General features: G+C 45.8%; 1 long non-coding RNA gene across 2 annotated transcripts in view; it reads right to left on the reverse strand.

Annotated features, from left to right (window-relative positions):
• Positions 1 to 7,993: 7,993 nt before the first annotated feature.
• LOC111176251 (uncharacterized) overlaps positions 7,994 to 26,115 on the reverse strand; it is a 31,266-nt gene continuing 13,144 nt past the window's right edge. Inside the window, exons 3-5 of one of the 2 annotated variants that reach the window (XR_002644952.3) lie at positions 24,009 to 24,087; positions 13,438 to 13,566; positions 7,994 to 9,183 (exon numbers count right to left, since the gene is read on the reverse strand). This is a non-coding gene — a long non-coding RNA (uncharacterized LOC111176251). The other variant, XR_016394220.1, reaches the window with a different exon arrangement.

The following is a 26,115-nucleotide window of genomic DNA, read 5'->3' on the forward strand; positions in this document are numbered from 1 at the left end:
AGGGGCGTTGTTGACCTTGCCTGTCAGGGAGTAAAAATCTCTGGGTGCCTGATCTAGGGGCCCCAGGGGCAGGACAGCTCCTTGTTTTAAGTCAGTATGGGTTGTATTCCTTGCATAGCCATCATCTTGGTGTGAAACTGTTGTAACTGCTTCCATAGCCTTTCTATGAATCTCCTTGGTGATGAAGCACTTTTTGTAACAGCATCAGAGTACAAAAATATCTATAAATAACAAAAGACTTAAAGGGCATGGTTAAACATCTGATTACAGGGCTTCCCTGGTGGCACAATGGTCAAGAATCCGCTTGCCAATGCAGGGGACATGGGTTTGAACCCTGGTCAGGGAAGATCCCACATGCCCCGGAGCAACTAAGCCCGTGCGCCACAACTAGTGAGGCTGCGCTCTAGAGCCCACAAGCCACAACTACTGAAGCCCGCGGGCCACAACTACTGAACCACTCGCACCTAGAGCCGGTGCTCCACAGCAAGAGAAGCCACCGCAGTGAGAGGCCTGCGCACCACAACAAGCAGTAGCCCCCGCTGGCTGCAACTAGGGAAAGCCTGTGCACAGCAACCAAGACGGAGCACAGCCAAAAATTAATTAATTAAAAAACGCCAAACATCTGATTACCAGTGTAATCGATAAAGAAGCATGGTTACAATAGGCAGAGTTACGAATGATGGCATTTAACTTAACATACCAAATAATCTTAGTTCAACATTTCTCTTTAAGATACCTCAGGGGCCCTCTCAAGTACCTCAAAGTTAGCTGGAATTCAAAAATGACTTAACTAAAATTTGGTATGTGGGAAGTTTGTCAGAAAGTTTTAAAACACTTGGTCAAATAAGATCATAGGTCACTGTGAGACAATAGTTATTCCTTAACCAAAGCTACAAAAGATCTCAAAAGCAAATACAGATCACTTAAAGGCAAAGAAACTCATACTATCTGTTATTAAAAGCAGCGTTTCAAGAAAACTTTGGAGGGAGAAACCAAATCGAGTCTTGTCTCAGCCCACTCCCAACAAAATCCACTCACCCAACTAAATTTAATCCAATCTTAAAAAATCCTGATCATGCACAGCTCTTTCCAGTAGTTTTTGCTCATTCCTCCGACCTTCTTTTACTGAAAACATACATCTTACTTTCCTTAAACGTTTTTTTTTTTCACACTGAGTTACTTTTCTGGTTGACAAATTTGTAACAGATAAAGGTTTTATTTGACCTCCAGTAAACCGAGGTACAACAGAAATGTTATACTCAACAGTGATGACTCTAAAGACGTGTCTATGTTAATGAAACCAACAAGCTTAAGCCTCCTCCAATATCAGATATCAGTTTAGTACTGAATATTTTCCAGATGACATGGACCTGGAATTCATTCTGGCCAGATTATTTTCTGAGTATATATAAGTGCTTAATTTTTTTTAAAAAGCCAATTAAGTAGCGCTCCTTTATGAATTCATTTTTGGCAATACCACACACCTACAACACACATATAGATACGTATGAACACACAAACACACACAGAGGCCTCATACTTCCCATTCCACAATTTCAGTCCTGAGCCAGGTACAACATAAAACCCATCAGTTACAAGGGGTTGGATTCAAATCGGGCTTCTGGCAGATGGAACAAATCAAGGTCACCTATCTAGATGGCTAAACCTTTTTTACTAGTGTTTACAGAAAAGACATTTAGGATTTCTATTTATCCTTGACAAGTCAAGTTCTAAATTACTCTCTTTATTAAAATTTGCATTTAAAAAGATGGCAGACCCCCCCCATTTGCACTGAGAAAAGAAATTCCGGAGTTTTGTCTCCTAGAATAAAGATAGAGTCGAATAGAGAGAAAGGAGAGAGAGAGAGACCTACATTATATATGTATATATCTCGAGGGGGGAGAGAGTGGGCAGGCGGGGAGCCAGAAGGAAGCAGGGCTGGGCGTCGGCGGCTTGGACCTTCACCCTGTCCCATGGGGGCTGCTGTGGTGAGGGTCCTGAGGCTGCCACCCACCCGCCCCTCCCACCATGCCCACCCACCCTCCGGTGCAGATGCCCACACCCACACTCGGCCTTTCAGCTCAAAGGTCCACCTTGGGCACCTGGCCCAGCCAGCTCTGTGGGAGGGAGCTGGGGGTCCTGGTCCCAAGGGGCCTCCCCGGTAACATTCCCTCGGGGCCCCGACGCACTCACCGAGACCCCTCCCCCCCATCTCCCTCGGACTCTGGGGCGGGGGTCTGGCTGGAGTCCTTCCAGCCCAGCTGCCAAGCGACCTTGTCCCAGCTCCCTCTCCCCAAGCTGTGAGCGTGCGTGTGTTCTTGTTGAGGTTCTGTGTCATATTGCAAATATAAACAAATAAAGGAAGACAGTTTAAAAAGATAAAAAAATAAAAAGAGGGCAGAGATAAGGGTTCCTGAGAAGACCAGATAGGACATTTGCATCTCAAAGGTACAGGCAAGTTCCTCCTAGGATGACTTTGTTTTCCCTTCGTTTAATACCTACAAGCCTCTTAAGAGGAACTGGGAAGGGACTTCCGTGGTGGCGGCGTGGTGAGGAATCCTCCTGTCAATGCTAGGGGACACGGGTTCAAGCCCTGGTCCGGGAAGATCCCTCTGCTGGTTGCCCGTGTGCAGCAACGAAGACCCAACGCGGCCCCCCCAAAAAAAAGATAAATAGGGGAGGTTTTGGGAGAGGTAAAATAAAATTAGTGAGATTTAAAAATTAACTTCTTTCTTTTGTTCCACATGCAACTGACACCACCTCCCTGTTCTCCCTAAGCAGCTCTGCGGGGCTCTCGGTTTCTGGTCTGTCCCTCTTTGTCACCTGCACTGTGGGGCTGTGGTCTCCTCACGTGACTACCTGTGAGGGCTCGTTTGGAGTATTAACCGCTCTTTCGCAGGCTGAGTCGTGAGCCGTGTCTGATTCGCTCTGCATGGAGAGCTCCCCAGACCACTGTGTCCTCAGTTCCTGGAGTGAACTGACAGGGAGGAAGGGTCTCCCAGCTGGAGCCCCCAGGCCTGGGGCGAGAAGCAGGAGGGGGGGGTCCCGGGGCACGGCCCCCTGCCTTCCTGAGCACCTCCTCCCGGGCCCTGGCCGAGGATGTGGCTGATCCCTTCCGGGAGGGAGAGGGAAGGAGTGAGCAGTGTGGGCTACATGCCCCCCAGGTCTCCCCAGGCTCTCGTTCCTGGTAAAGCCCTGCAGCCCGTGCCTCTCTCTCACTCAGCATCTTCTCTGGTACTAACAGCAGCTACCCCGTTTTAACAGGAACCAAATGAATTACATTCACTCATTCCTGCCGGGTGCTCTGAAAGAAGGGGTCTGGCCCCCAGCAGCTGTGCGGAGGCAGCCAGCTTCCAGAATCCTCTGCACCTGCTCCAACCTGGGACCAAGCTTGCTCAGAAATTTCTTTGCTCTGAAGCCACAAATTCGAAGACTTCGTGGCGGATTGATGTGGGCAAATCTCGGGGTTCTCTTTCAACCCCAAGATCCTAACGTGAAGGAAGCCTTTGCAGCGGTTCTGGCTGGCTGGCGCTTGGAGAAGCTGTGTCTGTCCGAGCCTGGAGGGGTCGGCAGGCGTGAGGGCGCTGGACGGCTGGTACCTTTCCCTGGTCCTGGTGAAAGGGGCTGGCTGGTGGGGAACGGACGCTTTAGCATCTGGTTGCAAACATGGAACAGTCCATGAATGACACAGGGGTGACGCATGTGCAACAGAGGGCCCACGGCAGGTAGTAGGGCAGAAGGCTGGCATGTGTGCGCGTGCGTGTGGGGGTAAGAGGCGTTGGAGAAGTGGGCGAGGCCAGGCCTGGTGTTGATGCTGGGACCAGTCGGGAGCAAGTGTGGTGTTCTGGGTGGACACGTGGGTGGGGGGTGGGGGGTAACTGGAACGGGGCTGCGTTTTGAAGCAACGGCCCCGCAGCTGGCAGGGCTGACTGAGGTGGATCAGAACTGATGGGCAGACAGAGGCCGTTGCATTAGACACTTGTTCCCCAGCCTGGAAAAACTGCTGGTTGCTGACAGCTCTTTAAAATAATAGCACGGATGATCTATTAAGAGTAATATGATATACAGTTGAAGTGTAACCTTTCGCTCTGTGTCTTAGTCCGTTTGGGCTCCTATAACAGAACACCATGAACTGTGCGGCTGAAACTTCAGACATTCGTTCTCCATGGTTCTGGAGGCTGGAAGTCCAAGAACAGGGTGCCAGCAGATCCAGTGTCTGTGGCGACCCGCTGCCTGGTTCATCGACGGCCGTCTTCTCGCTGCGTTCACCCCTGAGGGCGGGGGTCAGGGAGCTCCCTGGGATCCCATTTATAAAGGCCCTAATCCCACCATCAGCGCTTCACCCCCATGACCTAATCACCTTGCAAAGACCCCCACCTCCTAACACCTTCACTTTGGGGCTTAGGATTAAACATATGAATTTGGGGGGAAATAAACATTCAGTCCATAACGCTCAGGTTCACAAACTTTGCTTCAATGTGTCAATTTATTGATTGCTTATTTTAAGATATTGTTTTTTCTGGTACAAAAATAATTCATGCTCATCATAAAACCCAGAAATATCGTAGTTAAATGTGTAATGTAGAAAGGGGAAGCCCACCTCAAGCTCTTCCTCCCAGAAATACATTTCCTTCCAGATAGTCAAGGCATACATTAACTTGCATTACGATTACTCTTTACCAAAATAGGACGCATCGCCTTGCAGTTTCCCTTTTGCTCTTGATGATACAGCTCAGGTTTTTTTCCCCACGTCAGAAATCTATGTCCCGACAGCAGCGTTGCCTGGAGGCCTGCTGGAAACGCAGCATCACGGGCCCTCCCCAGACCCACTGGGCCAGAATCTGCATTTATCAGCCTTCCAGGATCCCGGCAGCCTCTCCAGCATGTTAACATCTGAGAACCGCCGATTCTGGGTCCCTCACTCTTTTCAACGGCTTTATGGGCATAATTTATGTAACCAGTGTGCTAATGGTGAATATTTGTTTCCTTTTAAAAACATATATGTGTATTTTGCACTATTAAAAAATGCCACAGCAAACATCCCTCTGTGTGTGTGTGTGTGTGTGTGTGTGTGTGTGCAGGACCGTGCAAGGGTTTCACAAGGTTATCATCCTAGAAATTGCTTAGGGAAAGTGTATAAACACATTTTTTTGAATTAACAGATAATGCCAAACTTCCAACCCCAAAGCTGTGCCAACCCGTGCTAAAATTGAGAGTGTGAGCGCCTGTCCCCCACACCTCCCCTTCGGTGACCCGTCCCAGCTGCTCCTCTCTGCCCATCTGATAGGTGAGAGGTCAGCGACCCCCTTCTTCAGCATCCTCACCACCCAGACTTCCTCCCCAGCAGCCCTCCCGCTGACCCTGATGGAGAACATTCAGTCAGACCCAGGCCTGCTGGCTCCTTCCTCTCCATCCTTACGGCCACTGCCCCAGTGCCGGGGCCCTACCTTTGTCCTCTGCAACCCACTGGCAGCCTGGGCGCTGGCTTCAGCCCTTGTGGCCCAGCCCCCGCCCCCTCGTCCCCTCCCTGCCCCCTCCTCCAGGGCTGCTGGGTCTGGCCTCCCTGGCGTCCCACACGCCCTTGGCTGGAACGCCCGTCCTCTTCCGCTGCTCGGGGCACCTTTGCTGGAGCAGTTTCCCTGCCTACTGCTCTTACGTAACCCTCGTCTTAGAGGAATTCTGTGTCTCCTCTGTGTCTGCGTCTTGCAGCTCAGATTCTTCTTCAACTTCCTGCAGCGTGTTTCTATCCCCCAGGGGCTAGTTCACGCAGTAGGCAGTGAACAAATGAGTGAATGAATGAATGAATGAGTAAACGCCTTCAGATCCTACTGGGGCCAAAATGAACTTTCACAGCCGGCACATCCTCCATCTTTTCCTTTTGCTATGTTAATTATCAGTGGTGCAGCGCAGCCAAGAGGGGCAGGGGCCAGGTAAGCAAGAGCAAGGGGGTCAGACTGGACTGGGAAGAAGGATGCCCCGTGGGAGGGGCTCCAGTGAAACTGGGCCTCTGAGCTGAGCTTGTCCTCTGGACAGGAGTGTGTGGTTTATTCCGTTAGCTGCGGGGTAGGCTCACCATGTGACACCACTCGCAGATGACTAAGGAGCTGTCCCTGGGTCACAGACCTGCACTGACATCTCTGCCCAGTAAAGGAAAGGGAAAAAAGTCACAGTTATATGTTGAGATTTTCAGTATTTTTAGTTTACAAGCCAACTATTCATCACATTTAGACACTGATCTATAAATAAATTTGAAGGCAGTGATACATCTGGGTCTTTGCAGGCCTCAAGTTAGGCAATGATCTGTAAATATATTTGTCTGTGTCATTGATCCCTTCTTTATTAATGTCGTGGCTTTCACTGTGGTTATCAATTTCATTCCCGATTACCAAAGTCCTTACAAAACCTTTGTTCCCTGGCGTGGCCTGCATCGGTCAGTGCTTATGCATTTGAGTAACATAAAGTTACATCCACCTCTGGCTGTGGTTCAGATGCGTCGTTAATTTTCATTAGCTCTTCCTGTTCTTTCTATATACTTCTCCCCATTTTCATTGGGTTTTTCTATTATCTGGAGATGCTTCTCCTATATGGAGTGCACATTACCTAAATGCTCTTGAATTGAAGGTAGGTACATTTCCGACATAGGGACACTTTACCTTCTCTGCAAAAGTTAAGCCTATTTCGTTAGTTATGTAAGATTTCTCGTTACTTTTTATTACTGTCTCTGTTGTTGTTGATTCTACAGCAGGCTTTATGGTCAGGCAGTCCTGTATCCATGCAGGGCAACCTTAGATGAGGTTTGTTTCCCACGAATATTCTCGCGTGAGGCCATCCAGCTAATGCATTGTGTGAACTGTGACTGACGAGATGGGACCAAGGATGTCTGCTGTTTTTACGTGTGCTTACAAATCTCTTTGTCTTTCTAGATGGCTATCATACTTATCTTGATTATACTATATTTTGCTTATATTAGAGCAAACTAGTAAAACTTGAATGCAAAAAAACCTCCCACACTTACAAAAAAGAAAAAAAAAACACAAAAAAGAAAAAACAAAAACCCTCGAATGCGGCTCTTGCAAATTGCATAAATGCTACTTAGTATCACCACTGGCTACAGGCACCAGCCCTTTCATATCGCTCAGATCACAGACTAAATGCAGACACTGTCTTCTTTAGGAAACCCTGGGAATATAACAACCAGGAATATATTTTTTCTTAAGATTTTTTTTTGATGTGGACAAGTTTTAAAGTTTTTATTGAATTTGTTACAATATTGCTTCTGTATTATGTTTTGGTTTTTTGGCCGCCAGGCATGTGGGATCTTAGCTATCCGACCAGGGATCGAACCCGCACCCCCTGCATTGGAAGGCAAAGTCTGCACCACCGGGCCGCCAGGGAAGTCCCAACCAGGCATGTCTTATTTTTTCTAAATGAAAAGTTTCCTTTTGACTATGAGAAGTTCAAAGTCACATTTCTAGATAATATCAAAAAGTTTGATAAAGAAGGTTGTAGAAAACACTTTTGTCAGTTCCTCCCCGTGTCCTCCACACAGCAGGTACCTGGGGCGTCCTGGAGCAAGGGGCTTTCACTCCGGTCCTGCCAGGGGCGTGGAGGTGGGCTGAGGGCTGGAGGGTGGGTAGCCCCCGGGCATAGCCCTCCGGCCACCACGGCTTCTTCCGCGGCCCTGCGGACTCGAAGAGCGCAGCTGCGCACAGCCTCCTCCGGGCGCTCACGTCCTGGGCCAGCTCCCCACATCCCCAGCGCACTTCGGGCGTTGGTCCTCAACCAGAGCTCATGCATTAAAATCCTCGTCTCAGGGTCTGCTTCTGGAAGATTCCAACTTAACAGAGTACTCAAAAGAAACAAAACCTGCTGCTAATAATCAAACAACGATCCAGAAGTAAACAAGGGAGGGTATATCTTCCTAATTTTTCTAAACCCGAACTTGGTTTCCTCCTCCCTCGGCCCCAAATTCTTTCTTACACACACACACACACACACACACACACACACACACACACATACACACTTTGGGAAAAGGAGGGTGGGGATCCTATTCCATTCCTTCTGTTTCCCGAAGCCCTCGTGTGCCCAGGAGGATGGACCACCGTGAGGATGACGACTGCATGAGGACCCCAGGAGACGCGCTCCAGAGCGGAGGATGGATTACTCCCCGGAGGCAGGGGCAGGGGTGGTGGGCAGACAGCACCGCCGTACATTTCAGGTGGCTCCTTCTCCCTCTGTCCCCGGAGCCACCAGAGCTACACCCCAGCTTCCTGTTCGTCCTTCCCTCTGCCTAGTGGGGCCGCCTTCCCCCATGCTCGTGGCGACACTGCCTCACCCATTTAGCCCCAACCAAATATGCCCTCTGTTTTGAAATTGACCTTGAGTCTCTCCTTCCCTTTCCCCAGATGTCCCCCTCACTCAGAGTTCCCCAGCCCTTGCTTGTCTTCCCCAAGGCCGGGGACCTGGGTCACACTTTTCTGTTTTCTCAGGGCCTGGCATAAAGGCCTTCAGAAAACGCCTGTTTCTTGGTTGATGGAAGTGGAGAGGTTTTTACTGTTCACGGCATCAGAGCTGGGAATCCCTGGCCGAGTTGCTTGGATCTCGAGGTTCACGTGGGAAACTGGGGGCTCATTTTGATTATTTCAGTTACCCACACTGCAACTTTTTTAGTTCTTCAGGGGAATTTTAAGAGGTCCTTTAAAAAATCCTCCAGTGGTCTTGCAGTAAACTCTTGTGCTGGTGATATTTAGCACGTAATGAACTTGAATTCTTCCCGCGTCAATCACAATAAGCACGGCTCACGTTCAGGGCGTGTTTGCTATGAGCCAGGCTAGTCTAAGCTTCCAGAAACGCATCAATTCACTTCGTGTCCCCGAGATCCCAGGAGGCAGCAGGAACGGTGTGCAGCAGACACAGAACTGCAGTCGCCCGTCACCTTGCTGGTGCGGGGGTGGCAGAGCTTGAGCGAGTCAGTGCGGAGAGCGCTGGCTGCATGGCCCTGGCAGGCTACCCATGACTCCAGCGAGGCGTTTCCAAGTGCTCCCTGAAGGATAAAGAGCTGCACGAATGGTGTCGTACTGTTGAGAAATGGGCCCCTCTAAAAATACTTATCATTTGTGTTCACCCAGCAAGACTGCTGCTACGAAGCATCTTTCTTATGTTGCTTCCGTAACATTTAAACTGCATTTGAAAAAAAAAAAAAAAGACAAAGAAATAGTAACTACCCGGAAGAAAACCAGTATCTATCACCTGGCAAGCAATTTTATTGGAGGTTGGACCCGTGGCTTGGGAGATCTGGGACGATGTGTAGACAGACTAATTTTCCTATTAGCATAGAGTGGATCTTTAGCCCCAAACACTGCCTAAACATGAGCTTTTAAATGAGGCGTGTTTTAAATAGCACGGTTGAAAAAGACACAGCAGTAAATCAAAAGGCCATTGTAAATCAAGGTCTCACATTACCGAACCTCTTGTCTCCTTTGTGAAATGTGTGATGAATCTTTCAGTTGCCTGGAAAGTGATCCTTCCTGTTGGAGAGATGGAGCGAAGGTCCCCTCACCTTGGCGACGCTTATTAGGCCTGAGTTTGATCCAGCCACCTGCCACCTTCCTGAAGACCACAGAAACCTGCCCATGTTCTGTCATTCAGAGCAGCTTATACAGGTTTTCAAAGAGTGGACATCTATACCAAGATGCATTCGCTTCTTTTGTCTTATTTCTGGTCAGTTGGGAATAGCTGGCTTTTGCCAGGAGAAAGGCATTTCTCTGATTGCAAACTTTGTGCCACCACTAGAGTTTTTGTTTCTTTAATAAATTTATTTATTTATTTTTGGCTGCGTTGGGTCTTCGTTGCTTCGTGCAGGCTTCCTCTAGTTGCGGCGAGCAGGGGCTACTCTTTGTTGAGGTGTGTGGGCTTCTCATTGCGGTGGCTTCTCTTGTTGTGTGGCACGGGCTCTAAGTACGTGGCCTTCAGTAGTTGTGGCTCATGGGCTCTAGAGCTCAGGCTCAGTAGTTGTGGCACTTGGGCTTAGTTGCTCTGCGGCATGTGGGATCTTCCCCGACCAGGGCTCGAACTCATGTCCCCTGCACTGGCAGGCAGATTCTTAACCACTGCGCCACCAGGGAAGTCCCACCATTAGAGTTTTACAATATCAGGTTCTCACCCTGAGAGCCCAAGAGTAAGAGTCTCCATCCAGCATCTACTGTGGGGTGGGAAAGGGCACCTATCTGGGGTTGGTGTCGGTCAGGGCTTACTTTCAGGATTTTACCCGGAAAACGAGGCAAGTCTAACATTTCATTTCTCAGTTAATTTCCCCAAGAAAATAAATAGAAAACAAATTATTTGAGTGTATTGTAATTTAATACTCCCAGCTACTGTAATTTAACACTCCCAGCTAGTGAGCATTCACTTATACTTTATAGAGCAGTTGGTTGAAAATAGTGTAGAACTTTTCACAGCATTTATTGATCTATTTCTGGCATATGAATCCCCAGACAGGAACTGTCTATGGGCGAGATTTTACGACCTCAATATAGATCCAAAGCTTTTAATGCACCTTTTGCCTTTATCATAATGTCACTGAGGAAATCAGAGTGGGGAGGAATGGCCTCCTGACATCAAATTCCATGTTTCATTATGTTAAGATGGCTCTGTTTTACACAGCCCTTACATCTAAAGATTTCAGAATAGTTCTTAGCTGATCTGGTCACGTGGCCTCTAAAATTAAATCAACAGGAAGTCCTCCTTCGTGTCGATGATGCAGAACTACTGCTGTGTTCCCAGGGCCCTCAGGACACAGCTAAACCTACCCATCAGGTACTGTCAAGAGAAACAGTAAGGTATCATCACGCCAACACCAAAACAGGTGTTCTTGTCAGCCTAACTCTGGCATCTGATTCGATAATACTAAGCAACCTTATTTAACTGATGAACTTATTTTATTATTTGGTGAATCCGCTGGTATACATTTCCAGAAGCCTCGCTTAGTTCTTTTATTTTTATTTTACTTTTTATTGAAGTATAGTTGATTGACAATGTTGTGTTAGTTTCCGGTGCACAGCAAAGTGACTCCGTCATACATACATAGATATTCTTTTTCAGATTCTCTTCCATTATAGTCTATTACAAGGTTTTCAATATAGTTCCCTGTGCTATACAGTAGGGCCTTGTTGTTTCTCTATTTCACACATAGTAGTGTGTACCTGTTAATCCCAAGCTCCTAATTTATCCCTCCTCCCCCAGCTCAAACACATTCTAAAAAAAATCTACATTTTCTTACTCCCCTCGCCCACCTTTTATGATTTTGATGTCCTATTTTACATCTTCATGTTTATCCTTTTGCTGTTCATTGTGGTTGTAATCACTTTCACAAACTTTTTTGACTGTTTTTTTTAAATCTATGTACTGGCTTATTTAGGTGATCTACACTTCTTTAATATATTTGCTTTTCCTATTGTGATTTTCCCTTTCTTACAGATCCTTGCTTCTTTTCTATTTAGAGAAGACATTTCAATATTTCTTTTAGGTTAGGGTTAGTAGTAGTGTATTCTTTTAGTTTTTGCTTGTCTGAGAAATTCTTTCTCTCTGCTTCTATTCTAAATGATAATCTTGCTGGGCAGAGTACCCTCTGTTGCAGGTTTTCCTCCTTCAGGACTTTGAATATAGCTTGCCACTCCCTCCTGGCCTGCAATGTTTCTGTAGAGAAATCAGCTGATAGATACCCTTATGTGGTTCCCTTGAAATTAACTCTTTGTTTTTCTCTTGCGGCCTTTAGACTCCTCTTTAACTTTTGCCATTTTAATTGTCATATGTCTTGATGTAGGTCTGTTTGGGTTCATCTCGTTTGGGGCCCTCTGTGCTTCCGGTACCTGATGCCTAGTTCTTTTATGATAGTGGAGGATGTCCTTAAAATATCCTTTAACAGAGCCCTAAATGGGACAAGAAATAGGGTTTAACCCTGGCCTTGTCCCTATTGCTCTTATTCTACGCAGAGGAACAGAATGATGGTGCTGTAACTGAGTACTTGTCAAAACTATTGAAAAGTAGTTTGCCTTTGGTGCCTCCATAATCCTATTCCGTGGAAGATACAGCTGTCCTTCATGAGGACAGCGAAATAAGTCAGGGTTTTAGACGTTTAGAATACAACCTCAGCCTTGCTGTGCAAATACCAACACTTGGTATCTGATATCTAAAGCACAGGAATCTCTTTTCAAAAAATAACCTAGCATAAGTGTATTACAGTAACCTGATCAATTTTACTTATGGCTTTATTGAGATACAACTGTTATACATAAAAAATGCACATATTTGATGTACACACTTTGTTTAGTATGGACATGTGCTTTCACCTGTGATACCATCACCACAGTCAATAAACTTATCCATCACCTGCTAACTTCCTCATGCCCCTACCGTCTTTGTCATAAGAACACTTAACATGAGATCTACACTCTTAAAACTAATTTTCAAGAAAAAAAAAAAACCAGAATTGTTAACTGGAGGCACTAAGTTGTACAACAGATCTCCGGAAACTGTTTATCCTGCACAACGGAAACTTTATGCCTATTACCAACTCCACATGTCTCCCCTCCCCCAGCCCCTGGCAACAACCATGCTACCCTCTGCTTCTGTGAGTCTGATTACTTTAGATTCCTCAGGTAAGTGGAATCATGCAGGATTTGTCCTTCTGGGACGGGCTTACTTCACTGAGCGTGATGCCCTCCTGGTTCATCCGTGTTGTAGCACAGAACAGAATATAACGTATATTCTTTTTTAAGGCTGAATAACATTTGATTGTACGTATACATCACATTTGCTTTATCCATTCATCTTTCGATGGACACATAGCCTGTCTGCATATCTTGGCTACTGTAAGTGATGCTGCAACAGACCTAGGAGTGCAGAGAGTTTTGAGCAATCTATCACATAAACACTGTCAAAAGCCCAACCTAGTTAACTCAACATGGATCACAGACCTAAGTGTAAAATGCAAACCCCCAGCAGGTAACATAGGAGAAAACCTAGATGATCTTGGGTACGGTGATGCCTTTTTAGATACAACACCAAAGACACGATCCATGAAAGAAAGAATTGTTAAGCTGGATTTCATTAAAATTAAAAACTTCTGCTCCGCAAAAGGCAATATCAAGGGAATTAAAAGATAAGCCACATAGTGGAAGAAAATATTTGCAAAAGACACATTTGATAAAGGGTTATTACCCAAAACAGACAAAGAACTCTCAAAATTCAACTCAACTCAAAGAACTCTCAAAACTCAAGAAAACAACCCAACTAAAAAAATTGGCCAAAGACCTTAAGAGATACCTCAGCAAAGAAGATATACAGATGGCAAGTAAGCATGTATGAAAGGATGCTCCACATCCTATGTCATCAGGGAAATGCACATTAAAACAGCAATGAGACACCACTACACACCTCTGAGAATGGCCAGAATCCAGAGCACCGACAACACCAAATGCTGGCGAGGATGTGGGGCAGCCGGAACGCTCACCGCTGGTGGGGACGCACGTGGTGCAGCCACTTTGCAAGGCAGTTGGGCGGTGCCTTTCAAAATGAAACATACTCTTACCATATAATCCAGCAAGCATGCTCCTTGGTACTTACCCAGAAGAGTTGAAAACATATCTCCACACAAAACCTGCACACAAATACTCAGAGCAGCTTTATTCATAATTGCCAAAAATTGGAGGCAACTCATACGTCCGTCAGTAGGTGAGAGGATAAATAACCTGTGGTGTATCCAGAGAGTGAAATATCATTTGCTGCTAAAAAGAGATGAGCTGTGAAGCCAAGACAAGGCATGGAGGAACCATAAGGCACATCACGAAGTGAAAGCCAGTCTGGAAAGGCGACACACTGCATGATTCTGACTCTATGACAATCTGGAAAGGGCACAACTATGGAGATGGTAAAGAGATCAGTGGTTTTGGAGGGGAGGGGTTGGGAAAAGCTGAATAGGTAGAGCACAGAGGATTTTTAGGGCAGTGAAAACACTCTTTATGATATGATAAATGGATATATGTCATTGCACATTTGTCCGAGTCCACTGAGTGTACAACACCCAGAGTGAGCCCTAGGATAAACATGGACTTAGGTGATTCTGATGTGTCAATGGAGGTTCACCTTTGGCAAAACAAGTGAACCACTCTGTTGAGTGCTGTCAACAAAGGGGAGGCTGTGCCTGCCTGTGGGCAGCGGGTGGCCGGGTGGCCGTATGGGAAATCTCTTCGTCTCAGTTTTATTGTCGGCCTAAACTGCTCTTAGAAAAGCAAAGTTATTAAAAAAAAAACTTAGCCTAGGCAATGGATATTGGAGATGAAGATCTTAAAAGTTAATTTAATTTTTATATCCTTTAACTTTCATTAACCCGCTTTCAGGAAATTGCATACTTAGACTAACTTACTCTGTGCTCCCCCCATAGAAAACTCTTCAGAACCATAACTTAGCGTCCTGCCTGTAGATTTTGCAGGGGGCTGATAGAACCCCTGCAGCTCATCTCTGTGCTTTCCAGGGGTTTGCCATGGGCTGTGTTGTGGGCCGACCAAGAGACGTGTGCACCAGATGCCCCTTCAGGGCCGGCCTCTGCTGCAGAGAGCCTCCCTGACCACAGGCACGCCCCTCCCTGGGTGGTCCACATCTAGTGATGGGCTGGGGGAGGGGATTTTGGGGGCTCCTCTGATGGGCCATGGTGGCCCACTCCGCCCTGCAGGCTCCTGGCCTGAGTCACAGCTCCCCAACCCTGCTTCCTCCCCTTTCCTCTGTGCGGATCTCCAACACAAACTCCATCCCAGCTCCTGTTTCTGGAAAACCCAACCTTTGACATGGCCCCTCCTATTCACCCTCTGTAAAGACACCTAAGGCACAGCATTCTCCTTCTGTGTCCTTTCACTAGGTAGTATCCAGACTGCTGTCACCCAGGGTTTCCCCTCATTAAGCTCCAGGGCTGCTTCCTGGAAGGGGAGGGGGCAAGGGGACGAGTGCCCCTCGGTTTGTCACTTTCTCTCCATTCTCTGATTCACATTCTTGAGTAACTTCCCAGAAGGGGAAGGAGAGAGCACGAAGTAAACTCTGTAAATGTCATATCTGAAAATGATTGTATTCTACCTCATGCTTGACTGGTGGTTTGGTGGGCTGCAGAATTTTAGGTGAAACAGAATTTTTTCCCTAGGAACTTTGAAGATGTTGCTTCATTATTTTCTAGCATCTAGTGTTGTTTATGGAAAATCAGATGCCAATCTGATTCTTGTCTCTTTGTGTGTTCTGAAGTGATATATTGAGATGTGGGTCTCTTTTTCATTTATTGTGCTGAGAACTCTCCATTTGAAGACTTTTTTTTTTTTTTTTGAGGTATGGGAAAGCCCCATTTGAAGCCCCATTTGAAGACTTTTGATTCTGGTAATTTCTGATAATCTCTCTTTAACAACATTCACCCCTCAGATTCTTTACACTCTCTTTCTGGGACTCTTATTGGTTAGATGTTGAAATTTTTTGGATTGATGTTCTAAGTCTTTTATTGCTTCCCGTATTTTCTATCTGCCTTTTTCCCCAGCTCCATCTTACAACTTTTCTATTAATGCTTTCAATTTCAGCGTTCTTTTAAAAGTTACTTGTCCTCTATTCTTTCCTTTTTCATGTCATCCTATTCTTGTTTTACGAATGCATTTGTTCCCCAGGATCTCTAAGATACTATTTGGAGTCTTTTTTGAAGTTCTGTTCTGTTTCTTGCAACATCTCAGATCACTCTAGGTTTTTTTTTTTTTTTTTTTTTTTTTTTGCGGTACGCGGGCCTCTCACTGTTGTGGCCTCTCCCGTTGCGGAGCACAGGCTCCGGACGCGCAGGCTCAGCGGCCATGGCTCACAGGCCCAGCCGCTCCGCGGCACGTGGGATCCTCCCGGACCGGGGCACGAACCCGCGTCCCCTGCGTCGGCAGGCGGACTCTCAACCACTGCGCCACCAGGGAAGCCCTACTCTAGGTTTTTAATATACTGTTTTAGTTTATTTCTATTTTGAAAAACATTTTTTGTTTAATTTCAGAAGCATTGTACACTTATGGAATTGGAAGATGAAAACTGAAAAGCGCAACAGTTAAAAAATAAGTATGTCCCACCACCTAGAGATTAGCACTGCTCGAATCTGAGTACATATCTTTCCAGATACACATATATGCACATGTATAAACACACATATGTTGGTGTACTTACAAACACACTGTGTATACATGTATATATATATTTTTTAATATATATATATATTTTTAATTGAAGTATAGTTGATTTACAATGTGTTACTTTCTGGTGTACAGCAAAGTGATTCGGATATATATATATATATATTCTTTTTTTTTTTGACTGTGCCGAATGGCCTGCAGGGTCCCAGTTCCCCAGCCGGGTTTTGAACCCAGGGCCGCAGCAGTGAAAGTGCTGAGTCCTAACCACTGGATCGTCAGGGAACTCCCTACATAAAATATATTATTTTTTCAGATTCTTTTCCATTTTAAGTTATTATAAGATAGTGAACACAGTTCCCTGTGCTAGGTCGTTGTTGTATATCTGTTTTATATACCGTAGGGTGTATCTGTTAATCCCAAACTCCTAATTTAGCCCTCCCTGCCACCCTTTCCCCTTTGGTAACCGTAAGTTTGTTTTTTATGTCTGTGAGTCTGTTTCTGTTTTATAAATAAATTCATTTGTACGATTTTTTTTAGATTCCGCACACAAGTGATATCATGTGATATTTGTCTTTCTCTGACACACTGTATATTTTAAATCGATATGGGATCATAGGTGCATATGATTTCTTGGTTCCCTTTTTCTTGTTTCCCTTATTCTTTCCCCTTCGTATTTCTTTCTTTTTTGCGGCACGCGGGCCTCTCACTGGTGTGGCCTCTCCCGTTGCGGAGCACAGGCTCCAGACGCGCAGGCTCAGCGGCCATGGCTCACGGGCCCAGTCGCTCCGCGGCATGTGGGATCCTCCCGGACGGAGGCACGAACCCGTGTCCCCTGCATCGGCAGGCGGACTCTCAACCACTGTGCCACCAGGGAAGCCCTCTCCTTCGTATTTCTGGTGTCCCAGTTATGTCCGGTCGTTCTTTGTTGACCTTCAAGCTACAGAATAGGCAATGGCTCGTGTGTCCTGTGGAGGCTCATCAGAGCCAGGTTTCACTGCAGGGTGAGCAGGATGGGAGACCCCTGAGCTCACGATGTGAAGACTTGCACTGTGAGTCATTTGGAAACCGGGAAGCAGAGTCCACGGACACATGCTTTACTGTCTCATTACACATCTACAAGAGTCTATGATTTCCTTTTCGGTTCTTTCGGTTCGAAAGAACCGAGATCTGGTGTCATTAGGAAAGCGTGCTGTGTGTTTCCAGGGAGCCTCGGTAGGTTTAGCTTTAGGGTGAGCAGGCCAGGAGTCAGCCGTTCCTCTGGGGACCCCTCAGTGCTAGAATGCTGAGCAACTAAGAGTTTAATCCATGTGGTATCTTCATTTTTTTTTTCACGTAACCATGTATTTAGCACTCGTTCCATTTTGCAACTCGTTCCATTTTGCGACAGGTTCCATTTAGCACTCGTTCCATTTTGCTCATTCTTTTAGAAGCTGCAGAACGTTTCACCATAAGGTTTTACACGTGGTTGTGCCCCGTCCCTCTTGAACAGCTCGCACGTGGGTTCCCTGAGGTCGGCTTCTTGGCTCCCTCTTTCTGCTTGTCGGCCAGCCGACTTCGACTGGTTATTAACTTTGGGCTTATCCCTGAGGTCAGTGTTTCCAATGGTTAATGTCTGCAAGCCCTGTGACATGAACCTGCCAGGAGGAGTCTTTAGCTGGTTTACTGCGAGGCCTTTTTGAGCCATAGGTTAATATATTAATGAAGACTGTGGCTGTTACCCCACATTAAATAACGGCTGTGAGTGATGGGAAGAAAAACATCCTTAGGCTCTCCTGCCGAGCACGAGATTGATGAGAATGGATCCTCTGCCAGGAGAACTCAAAAATATTATAACCTTTTATTCCTCTGCAGATTGGATGAGTGTGTGTTCATTTCTATGTTACTACAAAAAACCTCTTACGATGATTCTGAGCTAAAAACATATTAAATCATCGCGTTAATTATATCGAAACAGCACACTGAGATTCTGTCGCTAATCCAGTTTAAACTTGGCATCTCCAGCTCATCCAATATTTTATTTCGATTCAGGGTCATATTAGTCAGTTGGGGATGAGCAGATGTATTTATTTATCTTATTAGTTTATTTTGGTCAAGTAGTAAATTATGATAGAATGATAATAATGCCTCTGTTTATATACATCTCACAATCACATACAAAGTTGACATTTAAAGACATTGTCTAAATACAGTAGAAGTATTGACACTTCCACACTGTTTTTTCCACTTTTCCAGAAGAGTTTAAGTGGCTCAGAACATTCTGAATTCTATTTTTTTTTTCCCGAAAAGCTGCCATTTTAGTGTTTTATTTGTGGTGTTACCTCTAGGTGCAAGTAGAGACAAAAAGAGTCACATATAGTATGACAATGTGCTTTAAAGCAAAAAACAAAAAAAACAAACCGCTACAGGTAGAGGGTTGGGCGCACTGTGGGCCCTAGAACTTTATCTGTCGCTTGCAGATTTCACCCAGGACGGTCCAGGGAGGCAGCCGGGGGCCCAGGCTCCCTGAGACCCCGGCTGGTTTTCAACATCTCCAGGACCATCCAGGGAGGCACATGAAACCCAACAGTGTCTTCCTCCAATTCCTTAAGCTCCTTCCCTGGTAGCCTCCCCACATGAAGGGCCCACTCCTGCAGGACCACCTCTTCCTGGGCAAGGCCTCCCAGGGTCACCTTCGTTAACACGGTAAATTGCTCACAGTTTAGGCTCTTGCCCTGAGAGCTTCACTGGCACAGAAACTCAACTGCAGCAGAAGTCGTAGAGCACGTGGGTGAGAGGGACCCAGACGGCTGTCAGAGGGCATCTGTAGTGCTGCACTGTTCCTGCGGCTGCCTGATCCCAAGAAGGGGGCAAGGCCAGGCCTATCTCCCGCTCGGGAGGTGAGAGGGGCAGGCGCTCCCTCTTCCTGCCTGTGGCAGCCAGAGTGTGGACGTGAGCCGACGAGAGCCATTGGATGCGACCACCCAGGACGGTGAAACTTTCGAGAATGACTCAAGGCATCCGTCCTTCTCTGGGTCAAGTTTCTCTCCTCCACACTGGGACACCAGGACCGCGGGTGGCAGTGACTCTCCGTGACTCAGCAGAGGCCAGGATCGCTGAGGGAGAGGCAGGACGTAGAAACAGGTGGCCCAGAGAGACCCCGGTAAAGGCCTGGGGGTGGGGGTCGGGGGCATGTGGGCCCTACAGGGGGGAAATAGCTCACGCTGCAGGGACCCCCTAAACTGTCACGTCAGGGGATACACACAAGCCCGGACCTTGGCAGAAGTGGGGTGACCAGAAATGGAGGGGTTGAGACCACGCCAGCCTCACCAGGATCCCCTCCTACGTTGCCTCTTCAAGGAAGAACACCCCTCAATGGCCAATCCGTAATCTGAGGAGGTGAGTAGGGAGGTCACATGCAGAGAGAGCACCCCAGTCCCCAGCTCCCAGGGGAGGGCAGGGGCTTGTCACCTCCCTGCCCCTGCTCCTCCCCAGGGTCTCAGGAGCCACAGGACCCTCATCTTCAGGGCTCCCCTTCTGGTCCCTGTTTTCTGTTAGCATCCCTTGTCTCCTTTTCCGTTCTCTTGTTTGTTGCTATGTCTCTGCTTCTTGGTTGCCAGTTTAGCAGGGTGCATTCTCTTTTCAGATGGCAGCAATGCTAGCGTTATTGGAATAAAATGAATAATGGAGGCGATGCTCCACGTAAAGCAGAAAATCACAGACCACTTTCAATGCCAAATAAGACCTTCTGGGTGTGTGTGCTAGAGAGCGATGGCTTTTTATGTAATAGTCTTAAAATCACAACAGCAAACACAGGCAGCCGTTGTGATCCAAGGCACTGTCTCTGTAACCAGATGAGGAAATTTGTGCATTAGCAGGTTTGACTAATGTTGAGCCAGAGGAAGGATAAGCAAGAGGGATTTTTCTGCACTCACCTTTGAATACTCACATTTTAAGTATGGTTCAACTGAGCATCGGGTCTTACTGATATAGTGGGAATAATGCAAATTTCAACATGTTTTCCCCAAATTTGGTAACAGCTTTTGCCATGTGATTGCTCCAGCTCAGCTTCTTCTGATGAGCACTCAGGGAGTGGCTGTGATGTCGTGGCCCATCCTCCCACTGGAGGTGAAGTGTGGAAACTGTACTTCCATTTAGGTTCCACTTTTAAACACCCTGGTCCTGGGTATTGAACAGTGTCACAATTTTTGTTGCAATCATCAAACGTGACTTTGAAAACTCATGAGGAAAAGGAAGCCTGTTGCGTTGACCCCTATTTCTGCTCTTTCTGTCCTTCCTTCTTCCTTCCTGATGCTCCAAGATTCCTTCTTTTGTCATTACCTTAATGTTTGGAGAACTTCCTTTAGCCATGCTTGAAGGGTGGGTCTGTTAGTGACAAATTCTTTTAGTTTTTTTATTTCTGAGAATGTCTTTACTTTCCCTTTATTCCTGAAGGATACTTTCACTGAGGCTATAGAATTTGTGGCTCACAAGTCATTTTTTCAGCACTGGACAAATGTCATGCCTTTTCCTCTGGCCTCTGGGGTTTCCAATGACAAATCTGTTGTCATTCGAATTGGTGTTCATCTATCAGTAATTTGCCTTTCACGATTTTTTTTTCTTTGTCTTTGGTTTCCCGAGGTTTAATTATGATGTGTCTTGGATGGATTTCTTTGGGTTTATCCTGCTTAGGATAAGTTCGGTTTCTTGAATCCGTAGGTTTATGCCTTTTACCAAATTTCACAATTTTTCAGCTATTATTTTGTGGAATCCTCTTTCAGCTCTACTATTTTTCTCTTCTTCTGGGACTCTGAGGTTGTGAGTGTGGGATCTTTTGTTATTGTCCCACAGGTCCCTGAAGCTCTGTGCATTTTTTTTTTCAGTCTATTCTCTCTGTTATTGAGATTGTGTAGATTCTGCTGATCTGTCCTCAAGGTCACTGATCCTAGCCCTTGCCATCCCCGCTCCACTCCTGAGTGTGTCCAGTGAGTTTTCTATTTTGGTTGTTGTAATTTTCAGTTCTATAATTTTTTTTAAAAAATAATGTCTATTTCTCTGCTGAGGTTTCTACTTTTTTGTTTTCAGAGAATTTGTAATGACTCACTGATGCATTTTTGTTCACAGCTACTTTAAAACCCTGTTTGATGATTCCAACATCTGATCTGGTCTTGGTGTTGATATTGGTTGATCGTCTTTTCCCACTCTGGTTGTGATACTCCTAGTTCTTGGAATGACATGCAATTTTCGATTGTATCCTGGACGTTGCAGCTATTATATCAGGAGACTCAGTGCAATTTGGATCTTTTATTTCAGCAGGTGGTCACCCCATTTAAGTTTAGCATACAGTTCTTGGCCTGCTTCCTTGGGCTGTGGTTCTAATGGCAGTTTTAGTGCTTGGAGTGTTCAGTCTGCTTGTTATCTGGTGCTGGTGGGGCTCCCCCTGGTCCCTGCTGGTGCCACCTAAGTGGGTGGGGGCATCTTCCCCAGGCCAGACCACCTGATGCCTTCCAGCAGGGAGAGTTCCCAGCCCCAGAGCCTGGAGTGTTTCCTGGGCCAGATGGTGGGTTCCTCCCCTGGAGCCCCTGGTCGTCCAGTTTTTCTAGGTGAGGGAGGGCCACTTTTGGTCAGTCCTCTGCTGATGCTGCTGGGTCACCTGGTCTTGTCAGTGGGCAGAACTCCTACTGGACCTGGAGGAGGGATGAGCCTACCTGCCCCACCTTCTGTTCAGGGCTGTGGGTCAGGAGATGCCTGGCCTGATGCTGGTCGGGGGTTGTGTGATGCCCCCTGCCCTGGTACACCTCCAGCCTGGGCCCCTAACCGATCCACTTTTCTTTTCCCACCTTTCAGAGTTCTCCTTTGGGTCTTTCTAGACCTAATCTGCTCTTTATCTAAAAGATCATATTTTAATTCTCAATACAGGATTTATCAATCATTACCTGTTACTTAATTGATTAAGTTATTAATTATAATTCTCAATTACATTTGTCTCTCTCCTAAATTATAAGCATAGGACAGCTGAGGGCTGTAAGTACTGTTCTGTATTTATGTACGTACTTATCAACTTTATTTATGCAAATATTCTCAGTGCCTAGAATAGTGCTGAGCACAGAGAAAGTCAATACTTGTGAACTGAACGGATGAAACTAAAAAGAAAGAAAAGAGAGTGATTGAAGTCTTCTTCACCCCCAAACAAGATATCAGGTCACCCTGCTTAGAACACAAAGGATGGACAACAATTTCCTAGTATAGATCAGGCAAGTGCAAACGTGGCCCACAGTGCAAGCCTGATTCTCCTCCTTGGCAAGCATTCATGGATGGAAGAATGTCAGTGTGACTCTGTAAACACCCTGAGGGAAGAGTGAGGGCATGGGTATGTCTGGGGAAGCACTGAAGGGGGGTCTGGCTGGGCTGTCGCCATGTTCACACTGCCCACTACGTTCACACTGACCACTGGCATCATCTCACTGGACCCTCATCACCCATCTCTGCGAAGCAGAAAGAAGCTCTTTGCCATGCCCCCGGGGCCCCCTAGGGAGAACCGGTTCCTGTCTCCACCCCTCGGCTGGCAGTTACCTGTCTCTGCCCCTCGGCTGTTACCGACCAGCAGTGTAGCTGTGAGAGCTGCTAATCTAATCACATCCCACTCTCTCTGTAGGAAGAGGAAAACCATGTTGATACCCACTGCCAGCAAGAGTCCTCCCCTCCTTTGGCAGGTCCTGGAACAATACTGGGTTCCTGCGTTAGTGTGTCGGCCTAACACAAACCTATTTATTTTTGCTAATGAGACAGATGTAGAAGGTTGGGATTTTTACAGTGTTAGGCATTATGCTCTATTAGCCAACCAATCTAATTATTTACAGGGGTAAAGGATATTCACCACCACCGCCCCAGTCTACTATTTATTATTGTAATATGTCTGAAAGGAGTTAACCATATTTGAATTTAATTAGAAGAGAACGTCCATGATTTCAGAATAAAGTTTATCCCTGCAAGTTTTGAAAATTAATCGATTTATTCCTACTTGGATTTCTAATGCTTCTGGAGCAATCTTTCACAAAAAGAATAATGGTTTCTTTTCAATGACCTAACTATAAGAAGGTGATTAAAAGTGTCTTTCAAAAATAATCCCTCAGTTAATGTTACACGTCTATTTGCATGCTTTTTCTTGTAATTGTTATTCAAATAACAGACTAAATTCCACTCCCAGACACTGGCCAGGAGCTAAGCAAGACAGACATCACTGTGAGAAGCGCTGAGCGGACAGCCTTGGAGGGGAAGTCAGAGCATCCGCCAGCTTCTACATATGTGTGAATGAAGGCTGATGACTCAGGGGCGTAGATAGGAGAACTGGTCCCTGAGATACATTATAGAATCCCAGCCCCTGAGATTTTCAGGAACACACACACACAAACACACACACACAGCCCCCCCCCCCCCACATGAAGACAGGAGGCTGGGTAAGCGTGAGTTCTCAGCCTTTCATTTTCAAAACCACCAAACAAACAAATCAAAGCCCAGACTTTAATGATCAAGTCATAGGACAGAAAGTGAAGAGAAGAGCAACTATCCAGGGAATGAGGACAGTGTGACAGTGTGTCATTCAGCCCAAACACTAACTCCATCCTCAACTCAGACAAAATTATTTTTCTGCATTGCAACCATAGCCCTATAGTCTAAAACAATATAATGTAATAATATATGATATGATATATAGTATGAGCAACATAATGCAACACAGCACAGCACAAGTGTAATATAACACAGTGTAATATAAGGTAACGTAAAGTAACACAACATAGCATGATATACTATAGCATCTTTAACTGTATCTCTGCTACTTACCTGGGTCCTTTCCAAATCCCTCCTGGACAGACTGAGCCCAGGCAGCTGAGGCACACGGACGCTGAGGCCCCCAGCACACCTGCAGAGAAAGCCAAACTCTGAGGTTCCAACTGATGCCTTTCACAAAGACTTTACTTTGGAAAAATCAAAACAACAAAAACAACATTAGACTGGGTAACAGAGCCATACAATTTTGATCATGTGAGTAATAAACATTAGAGGTAGGCCGAAAAAGGTTTACAAAAATATCTTTTCAAATCAGCAGTTTTTGCTGTGTCCACAATAAACATTTATCAAGATAGCCAATGAATATAAAAACACGTACATCTCTTTAGAATACCAAAACATGTTTTGGGAGCATCTGCATTCATAAATTGTGGGATGAACGGTTTCTGCATGGTGGCCTGACATAATTCATGCACGTTATTCCCTGCCCTAAGAGCGCTCTTTTGCACTGTGCATTATAGGAGTGTCAGGCTCGATTTACATGAAGGGGGATTTCTGCAGGGAGCATTATTGATGGCAAATGGAAAATTCACCAGAAACTGGAAATCAGAAGTACTCCTGAAAAACCCCCTTTTCACTTGAAAGGGCTATAAATCTAAAAATAATCTTGAATTCGCAAGTAATCCTTTTATGCAATAAGTTGATAGCAAATATATTACCGAAGAGACACATAATTACCTTAAAATCTACCACAGTTAGAAATGTATTGGAACTCTTAAAATATAATTTAATTTTATAATAGTAAAAATTACAACAAATATTTTTACTATTCATTTTTTCCTTTGAGTTTCACCTTTTATTTTTCAAATATATAAAAACAAAGTAGGGCTATATATAAACTAACATCCCAGAATGTCCCAGGGAGCTCCAAAATTTCTAAATATATTAAAGGCTGATTTTTATTTATTTATTTATTTAGGCTGCGCTGGGTCTTCATTGCTGCGCATGGGCTTTCTCTAGTTGTGGTGAGTGGGAGCTACTCTTTGTTGTAGTACGCGGGCTTCTCACTGCGGTGGCTTCTCTTGTTGCAGAGCACGGGCTCTAGGCGCACAGGCTTCAGTAGTTGCAGCCCGTGGGCTCAGTAGTTGTGGCGCCCGGGCTTAGTTGCTCCGCAGCATGTGGGATCTTCCCAGACCAGGGATCGAACCTGTGTACCCTGCATTGGCAGGTGGATTCTTAACCACTGCACCACCAGGGAAGTCCTAAAGGCTAATTTTGATGAACAAGAGAAAGGGAAATTTTATCATCCCTTTCAGTACATGGAACCAGCAGTCCCAGAACTCTTCAGCCTGGCAGACATCATTTCTATGGCATCATCTCCCTTAAACAAGATCTTCTGTGAACAGAAGGGAATGGCCGGGAGCTAGAGTATCTAGACCCAGGGTTTTCTAGCTGCATATTAGAATTTTAATTCGGCTAGCTCAAGGGGCATTTCATATCTCTATCTCCATCTCCATCCCCACCTGCATCTCCTTCTCCTTCTCCATCTCTATCTCCATCTCCATCCCCATCTGCATCTCCTTCTCCATCTCTGTCCCCATCTGCATCTCCATCCCCATCTCCATCCCCTTCTGCATCCCCATCCCCATCTGCATCTCCTTCTCCATTTCCATTTCCATCTGCATCTCCATCCCCACCTGCATGTCCTTCTCCATCTCCATCTCTATGTCTCTCTATAACTATATATCTACCTCTACATCCATAACCACCACCACATCTATATTCACATCCATAGCAAAACCGCAACTACATCTCTACCCATATCTGTAGCTATGATTGTTCTACATCTGCATCTGTCCACACTGTAACTGTATCTCTGTCCCTATCTATAACTCATCCCTTCTCCTGGGATGGCTCTGTAGAGCGGGAGAGTGAGCTTTGGACTTGGCACAGAGATCTGAAGGTTGGAATTGCCTCTGTGGTTTACTAACGGCAAGCCTGGGTATGTTATTTTACCTCATTATATTTCAGTTTCCTCATCTGTTAAAAAGGGATGACAACCCTAGTTTATCTTGTTGGGTTATTGTGAATTTAAATAATGGATAACATGTGCTTTGTGAGCTACAAAATACCCATAAAAGTAAAACATTATTAGTGATAA

This window comes from Delphinapterus leucas, chromosome 9 (assembly GCF_059928025.1).
Source record: "Delphinapterus leucas isolate spDelLeu-1000000601 "Yukka" chromosome 9, BTC_Dleu_Yukka2, whole genome shotgun sequence".
In the NCBI taxonomy this organism is placed as follows: domain Eukaryota; kingdom Metazoa; phylum Chordata; class Mammalia; order Artiodactyla; family Monodontidae; genus Delphinapterus; species Delphinapterus leucas.